This window comes from Triticum dicoccoides, chromosome 2A (genome assembly GCF_002162155.2).
Source record: "Triticum dicoccoides isolate Atlit2015 ecotype Zavitan chromosome 2A, WEW_v2.0, whole genome shotgun sequence".
NCBI classification, from domain to species: domain Eukaryota; kingdom Viridiplantae; phylum Streptophyta; class Magnoliopsida; order Poales; family Poaceae; genus Triticum; species Triticum dicoccoides.
Window position 1 is genome coordinate 207,195,064 of NC_041382.1, and position 23,011 is coordinate 207,218,074.

Genomic DNA, 23,011 nt, shown 5'->3' on the forward strand with positions numbered 1-23,011 from the left:
GAATCACTTGATTATGAATCAGTTGATGCTTGCGAACCATGCTTCATGGGCAAGATGACTAAGACTCTGTTCTCCGGAACAATGGAGCAAGCAACAAACTTGTTGGAAATAATACATACTGATGTATGCAGTCCAATGAGTGTTGATGCTCGCGGCGGGTATCGTTATTTTCTGACCTTCACAGATGATTTGAGCAGATATGGGTATATCTACTTGATGAAACATAAGTCTGAAACATTTGAAAAGTTCAAAGAATTTCAGAGTGAAGTGGAAAATCATCATAACAAGAAAATAAAGTTTCCACGATTTGATCGCAGAGCGAATATTTGAGTTACGAGTTTGGTCTTCAATTAAAACAATGTGGAATAGTTTCACAAACTCATGCCACCTAGAACACCACAGCATAATGGTGTGTCCGAACGTCGTAATCGTACTTTACTAGATATGGTGCGATCTATGATGTCTCTTACTGGTTTACCACTATCGTTTTGGGGTTATGCATTAGAGACAGTTGCATTCACATTAAAAAAGGGCACCATCTATATCTGTTGAGATGATCGTATGAACTGTGGTTTAGCAAGAAACCTAAGCTGTCATTTCTTAAAGTTTGGGTTGCAATGCTTATGTGAAAAAGTTTCATCTTGATAAGCTCAAACCCAAGTCGGAGAAGTGCATCTTCATAGGATACCCAAAAGTAACTATTGGGTACACCTTCTATCACAGATCCGAAGGCAAGATATTTGTTGCTGAGAATGGATGCTTTCTAGAGAAGGAGTTTCTCTCGAAAGAAGTGAGTGGGAGGAAAGTAGAACTTGATGACGTAATTGTACCTGCTCCCTTATTGGAAAGTAGTCCATCACAGAAATCTGTTTCTGTGACTCCTACACCAATTAGTGAGGAAGCTAATGATGATGATCATGTAACTTCAGATCAAGTTACTACCGAACCTCGTAGGTTAACCAGAGTGAGATCCGCACCAGAGTGGTACAGTAATCCTATTCTGGAGGTCATGTTAATTGACCATGATGAACCTACGAACTATGAGGAAGAGATGATGAATCCAGATTCCACGAAATGGCTTGAGGCCATGAAATCTGAGATGGGGTCCATGTATGAGAACAAAGTGTGGACTTTGGTTGACTTACCCGATGATCGTCAAGCCATAGAAAATAATTGGATCTTCAAGAGGAAGACGGACGCTGATAGTAGTGTTACTATATTTAAGAGGAAGACTTGTCGAAAAAGGTTTTTGACAAAGTTCAAGGTGTTGACTATGATGAGATTTTTCACTCATACCGATGCTTAAGTCTGTCCGAATCATGTTAGCAAATTGCCGCATTTTATGAAATCTGGCAAATGGATAAACAAAACTACATTCCTTAAAGGATTTATTAAAGAAAGAGTTGTATATGATGCAACCAGAAGGTTTTGTCAATCCTAAAGGTGCTAACAAAATATGCAAGCTCCAGCGATCCATCTATGGACTGGTGCAAGCATCTCGTAGTTGGAATATACGCTTTGATAAGTTGATCAAAGCATATAGTTTTATACGAACTTGCGGTGAAGCCTGTATTTACAAGAAAGTGAGTGGGATCACTACAGCATTTCTGATAAGTATATGTAAATGACATATTGTTGATCGGAAATATTGTAGAATTATTCTACAAAGCATAAAGGAGTGTTTGATGGGAGTTTTTCAAAGAAAGACCTCGATGAAGCTGCTTACATATTGAGCATCAAGATCTATAGAGATAGATCAAGACGCTTGATAAGTTTTTTCAATGAGTACATACATTGACAAGATTTTGAAGTAGTTCAAAATGGAACAGTCAAACAAAGAGTTCTTGCCTATGTTACAAGGTGTGAAATTGAGTAAGACTCAAAGCCCGACCACGGCAGAAGATAGAAAGAGAATAAAAGTCATTCCCTATGCCTCAGCCATAGCTCTATAAAGCATGCCATGCTGTGTACCAGATCTATTATATACCCTACCTGTTTTTGGGCAAGGGAGTACAATAGTGATCTAGGAGTAGATCACTGGACAGTGGTCAAAATTATCCTTAGTGGAATAAGGATATGTTTCTCGATTATGGAGGTGACAAAAGGTTCGTCGTAAAAGGTTACGTCGATGCAAATTTTGAAACTGATCCAGATTACTCTAAGTCTCAATCTGGATATATTTTGAAAGTGGAGCAATTAGCTAGAGTAATGCCGTGCAGAGCATTGTTGACATAGAAATTTGCAAAATACATACGGATCTGAATGTGGCAGACCCGTAGACTAAACTTCTCTCACAAGCAAAACATGATCATACCTTAGTACTCTTTGGGTGTTAATCACATAGCGATGTGAACTAGATTGTTGACTCTACTAAACTCTTTGGGTGTTGGTCACATGACGATGTGAACTATGGGTGTTAATCACATGGTGATGTGAACTATTGGTGTTAAATCACATGGCGATGTGAACTAGATTATTGACTCTAGTGCAAGTGGGAGACTAAAGGAAATATGCCCTAGAGTCAATTATAAAGTTATTATTTATTTCCTTATACCATGATAAATGTTTATTATTCATGTTAGAATTGTATTAACCGGAAACATGATACATGTGTGAATACATAGACAAACAGAATGTCACTAGTATACCTCTACTTGACTAGCTCGTTGATCAAAGATGGTTATGTTTCCTAGCCATAGACAAAGAGTTCTCATTTGATTAACGGGATCACATCATTAGGAGAATGATGTGATTGACTTGACCCATTCCGTTAGCTTAGCACTTGATCGTTTAGTTTGTTGCTATTGCTTTCTTCATGACTTATACATGTTCCTATGACTATGAGATTATGCAACTCCCGTTTACCGGAGGAACACTTTGTGTGCTACCAAATGTCACAATGTAACTGGGTGATTATAAAGGTGCTCTACAGGTGTCTCCGAAGGTACTTGTTGGTTTGGCGTATTTCGAGATTAGGATTTGTCACTCCGATTGTCGGAGAGGTATCTCTGGGCCCACTCGGTAATACACATCACTTAAGCCTTGCAAGCATCGCAACTAATGAGTTAGTTGCGGGATGATGTGTTACGGAACGAGTAAAGAGACTTGCCGGTAACGAGATTAAACTAGGTATTGAGATACCGATGATCGAATCTCGGGCAAGTAACATACCAATGACAAAAGGAACAACGTATGTTGTTATGCGGTCTGACCGATAAAGATCTTCGTAGAATATGCGGGAGCCAATATGAGCATCTAGGTTCCGCTATTGGTTATTGACCTGAGACATGTCTCGGTCATGTCTATATAGTTCTCGAACCCATAGGGTTTGCACGCTTAAAGTTTCAATGATAGTTATATGAGTTTTGATGTACCGAAGGTTGTTCGGAGTCCCGGATGTGACCATAGACATGATGAGGAGTCTCGAAATGGTCAAGACATGAAGATTGATATATTGGAAGCCTATATTTGGATATCGGAAGTGTTCCGGGTGAAATCGGGATTTTACGGGAGTACCGAAGGGTTACCGGAACCCCCCGCGGGATTAATGGGCCATAGTGGGCCTTAGTGGAGAAGAGAAGAGGCGGCCAAGGCAGGGCCGCGTGCCCCTCCCCCCTAGTCCGAATAGGACAAGGAGAGCCCCCCCCCCTTTCCTTCCTCTCTTCCTTCTCTTTCCCCCTTCTCCTAATCCAACAAGGAAAGGGAGGGAGTCCTACTACCGGTGGGAGTAGGACTCCTCCTGGCGCGCCTCCTCCCTGGCCGGCCACCTCTCCCTCCCTTGCTCCTTTATATACAGGGGCAAGGGAGCACCCTAGGGACACAACAATTGATTTGATCTTTTAGCCGTGTGCAGTGCCCCCTTCCACCATAGTCCACCTCGATAATACTGTAGCGGTGCTTAGGCGAAGCCCTGTGTCGGTAGAACATCATTATCGTCACCACGCCGTTGTGCTGACGAAACATCTCCCTCAACACTTGGCTGGATTGGAGTTCGAGGGACGTCATCGGGCTGAACGTGTGCTGAACTCGGAGGTGCCGTGCGTTCGGTACTTGATCGGTCGGATCGTGAAGACATACGACTACATCAACCACGTTGTGCTAATGCTTCCGCTTTCGGTCTACGAGGGTACGTGGACAACACTCTCCCCTCTCGTTGCTATGCATCACCATGATCTCGCGTGTGCGTAGGAATTTTTTTGAAATTACTACGTTCCCCAACATGTGCATCTCGACTCGTGTCAAAGGACCAAAGGCATCTCAATTTCCTCAGGAGCCTCTACAAGTTCTTCAGGTCCTCTGCAATCCTCAACTGGCCCCATTCTGCCGAAGACAAAAGCCACTGCTGGACGAGGCACTAGACCAAGTCCTCATAAGAAGCAGGTTGCCTTTCATGTACCGTCCAGTGATGATGAAGCTGATGATGAAGAACTTGAAGAAATCATTAGAGACAGACAGCAAAGGGCCACTAGAGCCGAAGGTACAAATGTGCCATTGATGTTGGATCCCAAGATGATCCTTGATTTTATTGATCTCTGGCACAAGGACCCAAACACACCTATGCCTGACTTCAAGCTCACTCTTCGCCAAAGTCACATGCTGACCACCTTCATCAGCGAAGAAAAAAGGAAATTTGAGAATGCCAGGAAGCTGAAAAAAGCTCAGTACAAGAAGGAGCATTTTCTGAAGAAGAATGTTGTCAACATGACAACTAATGAACTTGTTGCTATACAGTATGAGATCAAATGTCTCAATGATGAATTCAACTTCTACCATGCAGATTGGCTTGGAGACAAAGTCAGATTTGTGAAACTGACTGAAGGATTCAACTCAAATGCAGTTGCTCCAACGCAACATGAATCTCCTCAGGCTGAAGCATTTGCCCAACCAACTGAAGGTCATGCCAGCACCATTGATGAAAATTAGGCGGCTGAAGAAACTAAAAGTACCAGGGCTGATGAAGATATTCCAACCGCTGATGAGATTGCCAGGGCAACCACTAGTGTTGCGCCTGAAGAACAAGCCAGGCCAGCTGAAGCATCAAACATTGTGCCTGAAGAAACCGAACCAATTAGGGCAACTGCATCAGTTGTGCCTGATGAAAATGAACTAATTTTGTCTGCTCCTCCTGCAACAACGCCAAGTCCCACTCTTCCTTCTGCATCAGAACTGAAGAAAACCAAAGCTGCGGAGAGAGCAACTATGAAGAAAAGGAAAGCATGCGCCACCTCAGAGTCTTCAGCACCAAAGAAGACAAAGACTCTGACAAGTTCTTTTAAGAATCCAATTGATGTTATTTCTGTTTCGAGTATGCAATCAAAGGAGCTTGTACCCTTTGGTAAAGATTATGAAATTCCGAATGAATCTGATGAAGAAGATCCTTCTGCTACTTCGACAGAGCTGTTGGACGAAGAAATTGAAGTGGATAACATCCCTTCAACTCCAATGGTATCGTTGCCCATGCCTCAGTTCACTGCTGAAGAGGCCAGTGTTGAAGAAATTAATGATGAAGAAGATGATGTGGACATTGGGTGTGCTACCTCTTGAGCACTGCGTTGGTTTACCCTTGAAGAGGAAAGGGTGATGCACTAAAGTAGCATAAGTATTTCGCTCAGTTTTTGAGAACCAAGGTATCAATCTAGTAGGAGACTACATGCAAGTCCCTCGTACCTACACAAACAAATAAGAACCTCTCAACCAACTCGATAAAGGGGTTGTCAATCCCTTCACGGTCACTTACGAGAGTGAGATCTGATAGAGATAATAACAATAAGATAAATATTTTTGGTATTTTTATGATATAGATTGAAAGTAAAGATTGCAAAACAAAATAGATTGGAAACTTATATGATAAAAGATAGACCCGGGGCCATAGGTTTCACTAGTGGCTTCTCTCAAGATAGCATAAGTATTACGGTGGGTGAACAAATTACTGTCGAGCAATTGATAGAGAAGTGCATAATTATGAGAATATCTAGGCATGATCATGTATATAGGCATCACGTCCGCGACAAGTAGACCGAAACGATTCCGCATCTACTACTATTACTCCACACATCGACCGCTATCCAGCATGCATCTAGAGTATTAAGTTCATAAGAACATAGTAACGCATTAGGCAAGATGACATGATGTAGAGGGATAAACTCAAGCAATATCATATAAACCCCATATTTTTATCCTCAATGGCAACAATACAATACGTGCCTTGCTGCCCCTGCTATCACTGGAAAAGGACACCGCAAGATTGAACCCAAAGATAAGCACTTCTCCCATTGCAAGAAAGATCAATCTAGTAGGCCAAACCAAACTGATAATTCGAAGAGACTTGCAAAGGTAACCAATCATACATAAAAGATTTCATAGCAGAATCAAATATTGTTCATAGTAAACTTGATCATAAACCCACAATTCATCGGATCTCGACAAACATACCGCAAAAAGAATTACATCGAATAGATCTCCAAGAAGATTGAGGAGAAGTTTGTATTGAGATCCAAAGAGAGAGAAGAAGCCATCTAGCTAATAACTATGGACCCGAAGGTCTGTGGTAAACTACTCACACATCATCGGAGAGGCTATGGTGTTGATGTAGAAGCCCTCCATGATCGATTCCCCCTCCGGCGGAGCTCCGGAAAAGGCCCCAAGATGGGATCTCTTGGGTATAGAAGGTTGCAGCAGTGGAAATAGAGTTTCGTGGTGCTCCTGGATGTTTTCGGGGTATATAGACATATATAATAGGAAGAAGTAGGTCGGTGGAGCCACGAGGGGCCCACGAGGGTGGGGGCGTGCCGGGGGGGCAGGCGCGCCTCCCTACCTCGTGGCCTCCTCGTTGATTTCTTGACGTCCACTCTAAGTCCTCTAGATCACGTGTATTCCAAAAATAACTCTCCCGAAGGTTTTATTTCGTTTGGATTCCGTTTGATATTCCTTTTCTGCGAAACACTGAAATAGGCAAAAAAATAGCAATTTGCACTAGGCCTTGGGTTAGTAGGTTAGTCCCCAAAAATAATATAAAAGTGTATAAATAAGGCCATTAACATCCAAAACAGATAATATAATAGCATGGAACAATCAAAAATTATAGATACGTTGGAGACGTATCAGACCTCTTCAAACCCACTTTTATCAAAAACTTCATAATATTGAACATTTTCCAAATATGTGGGATCTAAAGTTGACACTCTTCCAAACCCACTTTCAATATTATTGCAAACATTATTATCAATCTCATATTCATCATGGGGCTTAAATAAATTTTCAAGATCATAAGAAGAATCACCCCAATCATGATCGTTGCAACAAATAGTAGTCATAGCAAAACTAGCATCCCCAAGCTTGAGGTTTGGAATATCATTAACACAATTGACATTAAGAGAATTTATAATAACATCATTGCAATCATGCTTTTCATCAAAGGAACTATCAAGTATGGGTGCAATAGCAACGATCTCATGTTTAACATAAGGAACTATAGGAAATTCATCTTCATAAATATTGACATCATGTCCACAAGAATAGCAAGAATCATGTTCATCAAGGGATATTTCAATAAAATCATCACAATCATAATTATCTATAGATTCATGCATATCATTATTTTCTTCCGAAGCAACGGTCATTCCTTCAATAAATTCTTTGACATAGACATTATGAGCATAGTTTTCATAGCAATATTTAAGTATGTCAAAATTTTAAGATTCGTAGAGAGTAATATCATACTTTTCAATCAAAGTAGCAACTTCATAAGCACCCTTAAAAGCAACAAATTCTTCAATTTGTTCGATATCGTAGTAACTATAAACACCCTTTGCATAAGAAGATAAGATTTCATTGTCATTAAACTCACATAGGTAGGGGAGGTGTTTTTTAGGGTTCTTAGAGCAACAAGTAAAATCATAAATTTCACAAAGATTCCAAGCATAACACATCAATCTGTTTATTTGATCCCATAAGAGTCTCCCTTTTTCAGACAAATGGTGACGCACAAAATGAGCATGCTCATATAAAGATTTCCCATCAACTAAGCTAGTTGGGGTTTCAGCGCGAGCGCATAAGGATCGAAGAAAATCCAAGTAGAACACTTTAAGTGGATCCATATCAATAGATTTTTAGCAAGCAAAGATGCAAGCAAATTGAAGGCACATGGAAACACAAACAAAGATACATACGGGAAGAAGGCGAAGAAAAGGCAAAGGTGAAGTGGGGGAGAGAAAAACGAGAGGCAAATGGCAAATAATGTAATGCGAGGGGTACGAGTTTGTGATGGGTACTTGGTATGTCTTGACTTGTGCATAGATCTCCCCGGCAATGGCGCCAGAAATCGCACGTTGGTGGGAGTTTGAATCTTGACTTGACTTGGTGTAAGCCTCCCTGGCAACGGTGCCAGAAATCCTTCTTGCTACCTCTTGAGCATTGCGTTGGTTTTCCCTTGAAGAGGAAAGGGTGATACAGTAAAGTAACGTAAGTATTTCCCTCAGTTTTTGAGAACAAAGGTATCAATCCAGTAGGAGACTACACGCAAGTCCCTCGTACCTACACAAACAAATAAGAACCTCGCAACCAACACGATAAAGGGGTTGTCAATCCCTTCACGGTCACTTATGAGAGTGAGATCTGATAGAGATAATAACAATAAGATAAATATTTTTTGTCTTTTTATGATATAGATTGGAAGTAAAGATTGCGAAATAAAATAGATTGGAAACTTAAATGATAAAAGATAGACCCGGGGCCATAGGTTTCACTAGTGGCTTCTCTCAAGATAGCATAAGTATTACGGTGGGTGAACAAATTACTGTCGAGCAATTGATAGAAAAGTGCATAATTATGAGAATATATAGGCATGATCATGTATATAGGCATGACGTCCGCGATAAGTAGACCAAAACGATTCTACATCTACTACTATTACTCCACACATCGACCGCTATTTAGCATGCATCTAGAGTATTAAGTTCATAAGAATAGAGTAACGCATTAGGCAAGATGACATGATGTAGAGGGATAAACTCAAGCAATATGATATAAACCCCATCTTTTTATCCTCGATGGCAACAATACAATACGTGCCTTGCTGCCCCTGCTGTCACTGGGAAAGGACACCGCAAGATTGAACCCAAAGCTAAGCACTTCTCCCATTGCAAGAAAGATCAATCTAGTAGGCCAAACCAAACAAGTAATTCATAGAGACTTGCAAAGATAACCAATCATACATAAAAGATTTCAGAGAAGAATCAAATATTGTTCATAGATAAACTTGATCATAAACCCACAATTCATTGGATCTCGACAAACACACCGCAAAAAGAATTACATCGAATAGATCTCCAAGAAAATCGAGGAGAACTTTGTATTGAGATCCAAAGAGAGAGAAGAAGCCATCTAGCTAATAACTATGGACCTGAAGGTCTGAAGTAAACTACTCACACATCATCTGAGAGGCTATGGTGTTGATGTAGAAGCCCTCCGTGATCGATCCCCCCTTCGGCGGAGCTCCGGTAAAAGGCCCCAAGATGGGATCTCTTGGGTACAGAAGGTTGCAGCAGTGGAAATAGGGTTTCGTGGTGCTCATGGATGTTTTCGGGGTATATGGACATATATAGGAGGAAGAAGTAGGTCGGTGGAGCCACGAGGGGCCCACGAGGGTGGGGGCGCACCTCCCTGCCTCGTCGCCTTCTCGTTGATTTCTTGACGTCCACTCCAAGTCCTCTGGATCACGTTTGTTCCAAAACTAACTCGCCTGAAGGTTCCATTCCGTTTGGATTCCGTTTGATATTCCTTTTCTGCGAAACACTGAAATAGGAAAAAAAATAGCAATTTGCACTGGGCCTTGGGTTAGTATGTTAGTCCCAAAAAATAATATGAAAGTGTATAAATAAGCCCATTAACATCCAAAACAGATAATATAATAGCATGGAACAATCAAAAATTATAGATACGTTGGAGACGTATCAGGGTGCTCCACTCTGGTGCTGAATGATGACTATTGGGACAGTCAGCACCCCAACTCACCACTATTCACCCCACTGCAACAGATACCTCAGTCCCCTGTCCAGACTGAAGAAATTCAAATGGGCTCTAAGGAACCTCAAGCCACACCTTCCATTCATGAAGAAATTCCAACCACTAGTGTTGATGCTGATGTTGCTGAAGAGATAAAGACCCAGGCTGCTACTGAAGCAGAAACTGAAATTCCTCAGCCTGTGGTTCCTGAGATTGTGATTCCTGAAACTGTGAAGGCATTGACTGATATTCCTCATCCCAAGCCAAAGAATCCCTTATCCAAAAGGCAAAAATTCAAGGCTGATGACTTCTTTCACCAGCATCTGTTCTTCACTGATTACACTCCATATGACTCTGCTCATCTTCGAAGGAAGCGTTTCTAGACAGCCAGCCAAGCCAAGTTCTACTGTTCACTGCTTTTTGATAAGGACAAGATCTTTGACCATGAGCATATTCCACATGTGGACATGGAATCGCTACCTTACTTCACACCAGTCCTCGGTGTTCTTCATGACATTGGGCTGCTAAACTTCTGCACTGACATTGTAGACTGGAATGAAGAACTAATTCTTCAGTTCTACGCCACACTACACATCACCGGCAATGCTGAAGATGTGAATTCATGGGTGCTGGATTGGATGACAGAAAATACTCACTTCAAATCACCGTCATCTGAATTGCTTCATGCCCTGCCTGTCAGTCCTCCTCTTGAAGGTGCGCAACTCATCTACCATGAACCTGAGCTATCTGATCATTACATGCAAGTATTGATGAAGCCGCTAAAGCCTGGTCAAGCCCCCAGAACCAAATTCCTCGTGAAGGAATTGTTGTATGTGCCATGGACTGTCTATCACATTCTGACCAAGACATTGAGTCCAATCAAAGGCCACGACTCTAATGAAGAAGAAGTCGTTGGCATCATGAAGAATTTGCTATTCAACATCATCCATGGCGTTCCTGTCAACTACCATGATTTCTTCATGAGGACTCTAGTAAATGTTGCATTGTCACCTTTTGAGTTGAAGCCTTATGCTCCTTGGATTATGAGATTCCTCAGATCAAGGTCTTCAATCAATTACAAGGCTGACTTTTAGAATCATCTTAGCTACTTGCTGCCCATTGAAGTCTTCAAATGACCCATTTCATCATCTGATGAGAAGGGCAAGGCAACTGCTATTATCGATGAAGGCATTCGTCCATTGGATGGTCAGTTCCGCAAAGCTGCATCATCTTACTCCACCAATGATGACTCTACCACGCATGACTCTGCCCAAATGCTTCTAAGCAAAATCCTCAAGCCACTGCTCCCAGGGTGCTAACTGATCGTGAGCTTCTCCTCGGTCTTCACCAGAAGGTCGATCACAATCATAAATGGGTCAAGCGTCAGTTTGGTTCAATTCTTCAGAACATGACCATCACTCAGAATTCAGTGAAGAAGAACCATTACTACCTCCATGAAGTATTTGATCGCACCTGGGCTGTTCTGTCTCATCTTTACGGTGAAGAAGATCTAAAACAGATAGGCTTCAAGCAGGACTTTGACTGGTCTCAGCCGCCTTCGAAGAAATTCAAGAAGGTCAAAGTTCCTCACTTGGTGGCCAGCTCTTATTCTTCATTGCGCGAGACGGATGAACATGAAGATTTGGACGACACTGCGGCAGACCCTACTTCAACAACCGACCCCGACAACGTTGGCGCTCCTCCATTGAATTCGTGATATTCTTCTGGGGCGTTAGTCCTCACTTTTCGCCCCTTTTGGTCATTCGATGACAAAGGGGGAGAAATTTGAGTTAGTCTTCAAGCGGGTCTATCTACATGGGCATATTTTGCTAAGTTACAACTCTCCTTCTTCTGAAAACTTTGTTGGATTGAGTTGTAATCTTAAACCCGATGGTGGTCTGATACTTCTGCTATGTTCTTCTGTATGCTATTTCCTCATATATGTTAATGCACGCATGTTGAATTACATCAGCCACCATATTTCATCATGCATTTCAAATTCTTCATACCATATGATAAATGCACGTATGAATTACAAGATATAGGGGGAGATCTCCATGATTCTACTCTTCAAATGTGCATTGCTTCAAAAGCAAATTCCTCACTATGCACATCTTCAGGGGGAGTTTCTTCTATATCTTGCAATCAAATTCCTCAATATCAGTATTTACACTTCATATGTTTATCCCCATTGAAAACTTAACCTATATTGTCATCAATCACCAAAAAGGGGAGATTGTAAGTGCATCTAGTGCCCCTTAGCGATTCTGGTGTATTGAAGACTTATAGGTTAAGGGACTGATGCATTTGTGAGTGTACACATGTCTATAAGTCTATGAGGAGTTTGATCTTTACACAGAAAGTCGTCCCCTAAAAATGAATGTCTTCAACTGAAGACTTTGGATTTCTGAAGACTTTCTGAAGACTTTGAAAGTGAAGAAATTGGTGTGACCGTGAAGACTTGATATTCATGCGAGGAATATGAAGCGTGAAGACTTTTGTTTTCGTAGTTTTATTTTCTCTTTCTTGAGTCATAGGAAACACCGTATTGTTAAAGGGGGTCGAGGTAAAAATAAGGAAAAGTTTCCAGGTGATGCTCAACACAAAATCCTACACCTACCAATCCCTTCGAGTGAAGCCATTGAAAATCTCATACAGTTCAGTCAATTTCTTCACTGACAGAGACGAAGTTCTTCTGGTCTCTGAGGAATTTGTTCTCACTGAGGAGTTAGGAATTCGCCAGTGCGGATTGCCTACAAGTGAGGAACATGATAGCCCTGAGGAATTTGAACCTCAAATTTCCGACCGTTGCTATGCTATGCGCCAGCTGTCCTAAAATATCTACCCACCTAACGGTCATATCATTAGAGGGCATTTATGTCTTATCATGTCGGGCTACTCCCTAGGCTATAAATAGCCGCACCCTACAACCACTAGCTGGTTGGCTGCTCCGTGAGAAAATGACACTTGTCATTGAGAGCATCCCATCCTCCGAGGACTTTGAGCGAAAATCATCAAGTGAGGAAAAACCCAAAACCCCAAACCGAACACCTACAAACCCAAAGTGATTGAGCATCACTGAAGAGATTGTTCCTGTGTGGAACCGATGCTTGTTACCTTTGAGGATTGTGCATCCTTCAGACGGTTAGGCGTCATGGTCTAGAGCATCCAAGAGGAAATTGTGGATCGCCGAGTGACCGAGTCTGTGAAGGTTTGGAAGTCACCTGAAGACTTACCACGAGTTATTGGACGAGGTCTGTGTGACCTTAGTTCAAGGAGAATATGGTGAGGACTGTGTGTCCGGGACTGTGTGTCCTCAGGTTTAAATACCTAGCCGCTCCAACCAGACATACGACTGTCACAGCAGCTGGAACTGGACTACCAAATCATTGTCTTCACCAAGCTAACTGGTTCTATTTCCTCAACCCTTTCATTTCCTCATTACTGTGTTGTGTACTCGATCGCTACTGTTTGAAGACTTTGACTGGAGACTTTCTCAATTTCTTCAGTCAGTTTGTCTTCAGCCTGCTTATCCGCTGTTTACACTTTCTGTACTCTATGCTTGTTTTCATTTCTTCATGATGATTGTGCTTACATTATGTTATGTTTGCACCTGAGTACTTATTCTGTTGCAAGTAGTTCTTCGCTTAGGAATTTCCTCACACTGAAATTCCTCAGTGAAGAATTCATAAAAATCGCCTATTCGCCCCCCTCTAGCCGACTTAACGCACTTTCAGAGCTATATGGTGGGTTTATGGTACTGGCAAAAGTTGCGCGTCACAAGAGAGACTAGCAATGGCGGAAAGGTGAGAGTGTATAATCCCTGGACTCAACATTGGTCATAAAGAACTCACATACTTATTGCAAAAATCTATTAGTCATCGAAACAAAGTACTGCGCGCATGCTCCAAGGGGGATAGATTGCTAGGAAAAGGCCATCGCTCGTCCCCGACCGCCACTCATAAGGAAGAAAACCAAAAAACATCTCATGCTCCAACTTCGTTACATAATGGTTCACCATATGTGCATGCTATGGGACTCACAAACCTTGACACAAGTATTTCTCAAATTCACAACTACTTATTAGCATGACTCTAATATCACCATCTTCATATCTCAAAACAATCATAAGGAATCAAACTTCTCATAGTATTCAATGCACTTTATATGAATTTTATTATTATATCCCTCTTGGATGCCTATCATATTAGGACTAATTCTGTAACCAAAGCAAATTACAATGTTGTTTTAAAGACTCTCAAAATAATATAAGTGAAGTGTGTGAGTTCATCAATTTCTATAAAATAAAACCATCGCCGTGCTCTAAAAAGATATAAATGAAGCACTAGAGCAAATTTGCCTAGCTCAAAAGATATAAGTGAAGCACATAGAGTATTCTAATAAATCACGATTCATGTGTTCTCTCAAAAGGTGTGTATAGCAAGGATGATTGTTGTAAACTAAAAAGCAAAGACTCAAATCATACAAGACGCTCCAAGCAAAACACATATCGTGTGGTGAATAAAAATATAGCCTCAAGTAAAGTTACCGATAGATGAAGACGGAAGAGGGGATGCCTTCCGGGGCATCCCCAAGCTTAGGCTCTTGGTTGTCCTTGAATATTACCTTGGGGTGCCTTGGGCATCCCCAAGCTTAGGATCTTGCCACTCCTTATTCCATTGTCCATCAAATCCTTACCCAAAACTTGAAAACTTCACAACACAAAACTCAACAGAAAATCTCGTAAGCTCCGTTAGTATAAGAAAATAAATCACCACTTTTGGTATTGTTGTGAACTCATTATTTATTTATATTGTTATAATATCTAGTGTATTCCAACTTTTCCATGGTTCGTAGCCCCCGATACTAGCCATAGATGCATCAAAATAAGAAAACAACACGCGAAAAACAGAATCTGTCAAAACAAAACAGCCTGTAGCAATCTGGAGATTTCAAATATTTATGTAACTCCAATAAACCTGTGAAATTAGGATGGCCTAAGAAATTTGTTTATTAATCTTCTGCAAAAAAATCAGTATCTTATTGCACTTCTGCTAAAAAAGAAAACTAATCTCGTGAGCGCAAAAGTTTCTGTTTTTCAGCAAGATCAAATTAACTATGAACGTAAGCTATCCCAAAGATCTTACTTGGCAAAAACACTAATTAAAACATAAAAACCACCTCTAACCAGAGGCTAGATAAATTATTTAATGCAGAACAGTACCTAAAAAGCAAAAACAAAAATAAAATTGGGTTGCCTCCCAACAAGCGCTATTGTTTAACGTCCCTAGCTAGGCATAAAACACGAATAGATCTAAGTATTATCATCTTTGGCTTTTATATTTTTAATGGAAACATTAGAATCCGGGAGGTTCCTTACATTTCCCTTCATATTCGGAAATTTTTAAATCTAGAGCATCCAACCGCTTATTGCAAAGAGTGATCAACATATTCATGTGATGAAAGTTCCCGCTAACATCTTTGAGAGGTTCAAGATATTTTTGCAAAATTTTCGTTACTTCACAAAGTTTCTCAAAAACTTGGGTCCCTTCTTGAGTGTGATGTAGTACCTTTTGTGGGGGTAGTATTCCTACTATTCCCTCTATAGTCTCATATGCAATGTCGGGATCAATTTCAATAAAATTCCCTTTAGCAGCGAAATCCAAGAGTTGTATATGGGACATGTTTAGCCCAACATAAAACTTACGACGTGAAATCTTGAAATCTCCTTCTATAGTGCAATTACGATAGGATTCTATCATCCTATACCAAGCATATTTTAAATGTTCTCCTTGTCTTTGTTTGAAGTGAAGAACTTCAAAATTAGGAAACAAAGGAAGAGAAAAAGGACTAACCATAGGAACTAAACGGGTGTTTAAACACACGAGCACACAAAAAGCAAGCGGAGGAAACGAATGGAAGACGGGCGAAGAAAAGGCAAATATTTTCAAAAATCATTTTAGAAGTGGGGGAGAGGAAAACGGGAGGCGAATGGCAAATAATATAATGTGAGGGATGAGAGTTTATGCTGGGTACTTGGTATGTCTCGGCTTGGCATAGATCTCCCCGGCAACGGCGCCAGAAATTCTTCCTGCTACCTCTTGAACTTGCGTTGGTTTTTCCCTTGAAGAGGAAAGGGTGATGCAACAAAGTAGAGTAAGTATTTCTCTTAGCTTTTGAGAACCAAGGTATCAATCTAGTAGGAGACAACGCAGAAGCCACCGAATACCTGCACAAACAAACACCAACTTGCACCCAACGCGACAAAGGGGTTGTCAATCCCTCCACAGTTATTTGCAAAGTGAGATCTGATATAGATGGATAAACGGTAAAGTAATATTTTTGGTATTTTTGGTTTATAAATCAGAAAGTAAAAGATTGCAAAGAAAGTAAATAGGAAACTAGAATTGTAGATGGAAACTTATATGATGGAAAATAGACCCGGGGGCCATAGGTTTCACTAGAGGCTTCTCTCAAGATAGAAAATATTACGGTGGGTGAACAAATTACTGCTGAGCAATTGATAGAAAAGCGCAAAGTTATGACGATATCTAAGGCAATGATCATGAATATAGGCATCACGTCCGTATCAAGTAGACCGAAACGATTCTGCATCTACTAATATTACTCCACACATCGACCGCCTCATGCATCTAGAGTATTAAGTTCATAAGGACAGAGTAGCACATTAAGTAAGATGACATGATGTAGCGGGATAAACTCAAGCAATATGATGAAAACCCCATCTTGTTATCTTCGATGGCAACAATACAATACGTGTCGGTTTCCCTTCTGTCACTAGGATCGAGCACCGCAAGATTGAACCCAAAGCTAAGCACTTCTCTCATTGCAAGAAAAACAAATCTAGTTGGCCAAACCAAACTGATAGTTCAAAGAGACTTGCAAAGATATCAAATCATGCATATAATAATTCAGAGGAGATTCAAATAATATTTATAGATAAGCTGGTCATAAATCCACAATTCATCGGATCTCGGCAAACACACCCAAAAAAGTATTACATCAAATAGATCTCCAAGAACATCGAGGAGAACATGGTATTGAGAATCAAAGAGAGAGAGAGAAGAAGTCATCTAGCTACTAGCTATGGACCAGTAGGTCCGTGGTAAACTACTCACGCTTCATCGGAGAGGCAATGGTGTTGATGTAGAAGCCCTTCGTGATCGAATCCCCCTCCGGCGGGATGCCGGAAAAGGCCCCTAGATGGGATCTCATGGGTACAGAAGGTTGCAGCGGTGGAAAAGTGGTTTCGTGGCTCCCCTAGAAGGTTTTGGGTTATTTGACAATATATAGGCGGAAGAAATAGGTCGATGGAGTCAGGAGGGGCCCACAAGGATGGGGGCACGCGCCCTACCCCCTAGGCGCGCCCTCCAACCTTGTGGCCGCCTCATGGCTTTCCTGACGTGCACTCCAAGTCCTTTGGATGTCTTCTGGTCCAAGAAAAATCATCGCGAAAGTTTCATTCCATTTGGACTCCGTTTGGTATTCCTTTTCTGTGAAACTCTAAAACAAGGAAAAAAAGAACTGGCACTGAGCTCTAGGTTAATAGGATAGTCCCAAAAATGATATAAAATAGCATATTAATGCATATAAAACATCCAAAACCTATAATATAATAGCATGGAACAATCAAAAAATTATAGATACGTTGGAGACGTATCAGTTAGCTACAACAACATTGCTTGATCTAATTAGAGCGTTCTACTCTCCTATTTGTACTACTGGCATCATGTATCTCCAGTATGCATATGATACCATATTATTCTTAGAAAATATGTAGAGAAAGCATAAAACATTAAAATGACTCTATCTTGCTTCGAGCAAGTTTATGGTATGAAGAATAGCTATAACAAAAGTGAGTTGATACCCACTAATATGGTAGAGGAAGAACTTCAGGTCCTTGTAGGCATTCTTACTTGTAATAAAGGCAACTTCCCTATTAAATACCTAGGTATCTCTCTTCATCATGATAATATCAGGAAAGAGGACATCCAACCACTGATAGATAAAAATCTGAAGAGGATTACTGGCTAAAGGGGCAAGCTCGTCTCCTATAAATGGAGGTTGAGTGTTTGCTTGGATTGCACTGGTACTATTAAGTGTTATATAAATGGTTTTTAACCCCTTTCCACGACAGAGTTTTGAACTATCGTCTTGCATGTGTGTGCGATAGGGGGGGTCCTTCCCACATGACCCAGAAACTGTCAGGGATAGGCGAGCGGCTACTGACAATTTCCATAGAATAAACGTATGAGAAGTCGCAATCTATCCCACTCGTTAAGCGTCAACGTTATGTTTCCGATCCGAGAGGCATCCGAAACAATTATGCAACTGTACTCGTGTGGAAAAGGTGGATATCACAAACATTTAATCTACCGATGTGTTTGCGATATGTACATTATCGCATACAGTTAAAAATGTAAAATATGTGTGGTGTCTCTACTATCGCCAACATGTCCATTTCATAACTGTGTGCAATAGGTATTCCTATCACAAATGGGCTCCATATATGCATGATACGTCTTTAACGTATCTACAATTTATGAAGTATTCATGCCATGTTTGCAATAGTTTTATATGGTTTTGGTGCACTTTTTATATAAATTTTATATGATTTTCATGGACTAACATATTGACATAGTGCCCGATGCCAGTTGCCATTTTCTGCTTGTTTTTGGTTTTCGAGAAAATTCATATCAAATGAAGTACAAATGCAATGAAACTTTTTGATGATTTTTTCTGGAAATGAAAGGGGCCCAGGAGGCCTCGGGGGAGTACCAAAAAATCTACATGGGCCCCACAAGGAACTAGGACGCGCCCAGGGGGTGGTCGCACCCTAGTACCTTGTGGGGCCCCTATGGCACCTCTTTCCATGTTTCGAACACTGAAAATTCTTATATATTCATAAACCCCCGAAAATTAACCTAGAACTTCTACTCCGTCGGTGCAAGGCTCTTTACCAAAGTGATCTCATATGGAAGCCTTCTCTGTTACCCTTCCGGAGGGGGAAATCATCACCGGAGGCCATCTTCATCATCCCGGTAGCCACCATGGCAAGGAGGGAGTAGTTCACCCTTGGGGCTAAGGGTATGTACCAGTAGCTATGTGATTCATCCCTCTCTCATCTTCTTGATTTGGCACGATCTTGATGTACCGTGAGATTTGTTAATATAGTTGGATCATATTGTGTGCTTCCCTCTCTATCTTGTTGTGATGAATTTAGTCTTGCTCTTTGAGGTTTCGTTATGTTGGATTGAATATTGGATTTGAGATCACTTGATATATGTCTTGCATGTGGATACCCTAGTGACAATGGGGGTATTCTATTGAGTTACTTGATGTATGTTTTGGTATTCAACTTGCGGATTCTCGTTGTGACATTGGGGTAATCTATGCATAGGGGTTGATACACATTTTTTTCCTAAGTTCTCTGATAGAAACTTTGGAGTGATTCTTTATCGCACGTTGAGGGATTGTTTTATGATTGAACTACGTTAGCACTGTTGAGAGATTGCACTAGTGAAAGTATGAACCCTAGGCCTTGTTTCTAAGCATTGCAATACCGTTTGTGCTCCATTTTATCACTTGCTACCTTGCTGTTTTTATATTTTTAGATTGCAAATACATAATCTACTATCCATACTACACTTGTATCACCATCTCTTCGCCGAACAACCTATACAATTTACCATTGTGTTGGGTGTGTTGGGGACACAAGAGATTTCTTGTATTTGATTGCAGGGTAGTTTGAGAGAGACCATCTTCATCCTACGCCTCCCCACAGATTGATAAACCTTAGGCCACCCAATGTCACCGCCCCAGCCACCAGTGGCCCCGATTCCGACTAGAATGGGACCACTGATCGCCTCCACAACCCCTTCACCACTCCCACCTATGCTACACCTCCATGGGTTGGTGGTGGGCCGCCTCTGCAACCCCGCCGACCACTTCTGTTGGTGCTACACACCGGAGTTGACCCCCACACTAAGGAACCGGCATGAGACGGAAAAGCATGGTGCAGACCATCGCGTCGTCAATATAGGTCATTTGGCATCGAATCCGGTCGACGACAAGTGGAAGAGGAAGCTGATAGGATCCATAAAGGCCCTCGAGTAGGAGGCGGGGAATAATTTGGTGAAGGAGTCCATGTCGATGCCTTCTCCTTGTCTGGTTCCTTGTAGCCCTTCTCCGGCCACCACATCAACTCCTTCTTTGACATGTTTGGCCGTCGCAACCGCGGCCAAGGTCCATGACCACCAAGTATTCAACAAAATGCTAAAGAGGTAAAAATGTTCTTTTCTTCTTTTGCTATGGATATTGGTGATGGTTTGTGACGACGATCTTGTGGCGTGCTTGTTGTTGTTAATCATAGTGTTGAGTAGCATGATGTTGCAACTTTCATGTCTCAATACTCGTCCTCAACAATCTAGACTATGATGGTGCAAGGTATGATCAAGAACAAGAGAGCGAAGAGGATGATGATCCCGAAAGTGGAGGAGGTCGATGATCCCGTGGATACACAAGAAAGCATAAAGGAGGACAAGGATAATGAACTATGACCAAGAAGAGTACGTTGCTTTGTGCTTTGCTTGGATGAATGTCTCACTTGATGCCTTAGTTGGTACAGATCAATCGAAGGAGAAAACTTGGAGTAGGATTGAAGACTACTATTGCAACACTGGCATTATCCAATATCGTCGCCTCAAGGCTCTTTTTCGAACCCGTGGAATGCGATCCAAGAGCAATGCAAGTGACGGTACAATTGTTTTAATCAAGTTAATCATGCACCACCAAGTGGGGTGCAAATCATAGAGTATGTGCCTCTCATCCAAGAGCTATACAAGCAATACAACAAAATGGGCGACCATAAGGCATTCACATTGCACCACTGCTACAAGGAACTAGATAGCAATGAGAAGTGGATCCAGAGAAACTTTGAAACCAAACCAATGAGGTCACAGATTAGCATATCCATTGAAGCCGGTGACGAGGAGGATCAAAATTCTCATAAAAGGCTGGATTGGGCAAAAGATTGCAAAAAAGAGGGATAAGCATGGAGACATCGATGCCTACAAATAGGAGCTTTGTGTTGCGATTGAGACCAAGAAAATGTTCGCGACTGAACGCAGAGAAGAGAAGGCGACGAGGTGGAACAAGCTCAAGTTCATGGAGGATGAGAAGTGGAGAGCAAAGTCTGCATTCCAAGCGGGGGAGGTGGAAATGGAGGAGCATAAGATTACACTCGAGGAGGAGAGGCATACAAAAAATAAGAAGGTCAAAGAGCATTCTATCATGTTCATGGACCCAAGCACGATGGATGCGACGACAAGGAAGTACTAGGAACTCACTCACGGAGAGATCTTGGCCCAATCGAAGGGCGGCAGTGGTGGCGGTGGCCATGGTGGGTGGTGGTGATGAGCACGAAAGTTCTTGATTTCGTCTAGTACGAATTTGAGAAGGTTTGGTCCGCGACATAAATACATGCTATGTTGTGGTTTTTTGCATCAAACTTGATCAATTTGGTGGCTTATGAATGAAATATATGCATGTTTTAATTTAAATAGTTCAATTGGATGTACTATATGTATGTTTATATGCTGAATTGTTGCATATGATCAATTTGCATCATTCAAATGACTGATGAAATGTCATGGAATTGTTTGAATGTAGGTGACAAAAGATGAACAAACTAGTATTTTTTTCGAGAATTAAATATAGGGGTTCGGTTAGGTCTGACCACCTTCTTAACTCGTCAGTTTTGCGGAGTTCAGGTTTAGAAGAGCATTTGAGAAGTTATATGACAGGGGATCGCCTGAAAATGCCTTACATTAAGGCCCTCGGTAAAAAAAGTTAAGGCTCTCTTGGCCCAATCGGAGGTCGGCAGTGGTGGTGGTGGCCATGGTGGGTGGTGGTGATGAGCACGAAAGTTCTTGATTTCGTCTAGTATGAATTTGAGAAGGTTTGGTCCGCGACATAAATACATGCTATGTTGTGGTTTTTTGCATCAAACTTGATCAATTTGGTGGCTTATGAATGAAATATATGCATGTTTTAATTTAAATAGTTCAATTGGATGTACTATATGTATGTTTGTATGCTGAATTGTTGCATATGATCAATTTGCATCATTCAAATGACTGATGAAATGTCATGGAATTGTTTGAATGTAGGTGACAAAAGATGAACAAACTAGTATTTTTTTGAGAATTAAATATAGGGGTTCGGTTAGGTCTGACCACCATCTTAACTCGTCAGTTTTGCGGAGTTCAGGTTTAGAAGAGCATTTGAGAAGTTATATGACAGGGGATCGCCCGAAAATGCCTTACATTAAGGCCCTCGATAAAAAAAGTTAAGGCTCCAGGTGTCTAGACCTGCCGTGAAAAATTAAGAATAGAAAGTGTGTTGTCGAAGTTTAAGGATTAATAAGGAGATAAACTTTTAAAAAAAGTAAAGCAAAGTGAAAATCTTTCGTTTTTTCAAAATCAACCATTCACAAACAAATGCAACAAAAAAGGACACAAAATGAAAGTATGCAACTAATCTCAAGCTCAAATGCTCCTGCTATGAACAGTACAATAAAAAATAGAAAATTAATTAAAAAACTTCTGATTTTTTTGCGGCAAACTTTAAGAAATGTTTGAATTGCATGCAAAATTTCATCACGAATCACATTCGAGCAAGTCATGGGAATTTTTTTTCAGAGGTCCAAAATGCATTTGAAAGTAACATTTTTAGAGCATCGATTTTGTTTTTTTTACCACGCCTTGCACCGATGTGACTTCGTGATGAATTTTTTCATACACTTCAAACATTCTTTAAAGTTTGTCACATAAAAATTTCAGATTTTTTTTAAAAAAAATTCTGAACTTACTGTTCATGCAGGAGCATTTGAGCTCGAGTTTAGAAACTCCATGTCCGGCACAAAAAGTTTATATCAAGGCACAGAAGCAAAAGGTGAGCTAGAATTGAAGAATTATATATTCTGCTG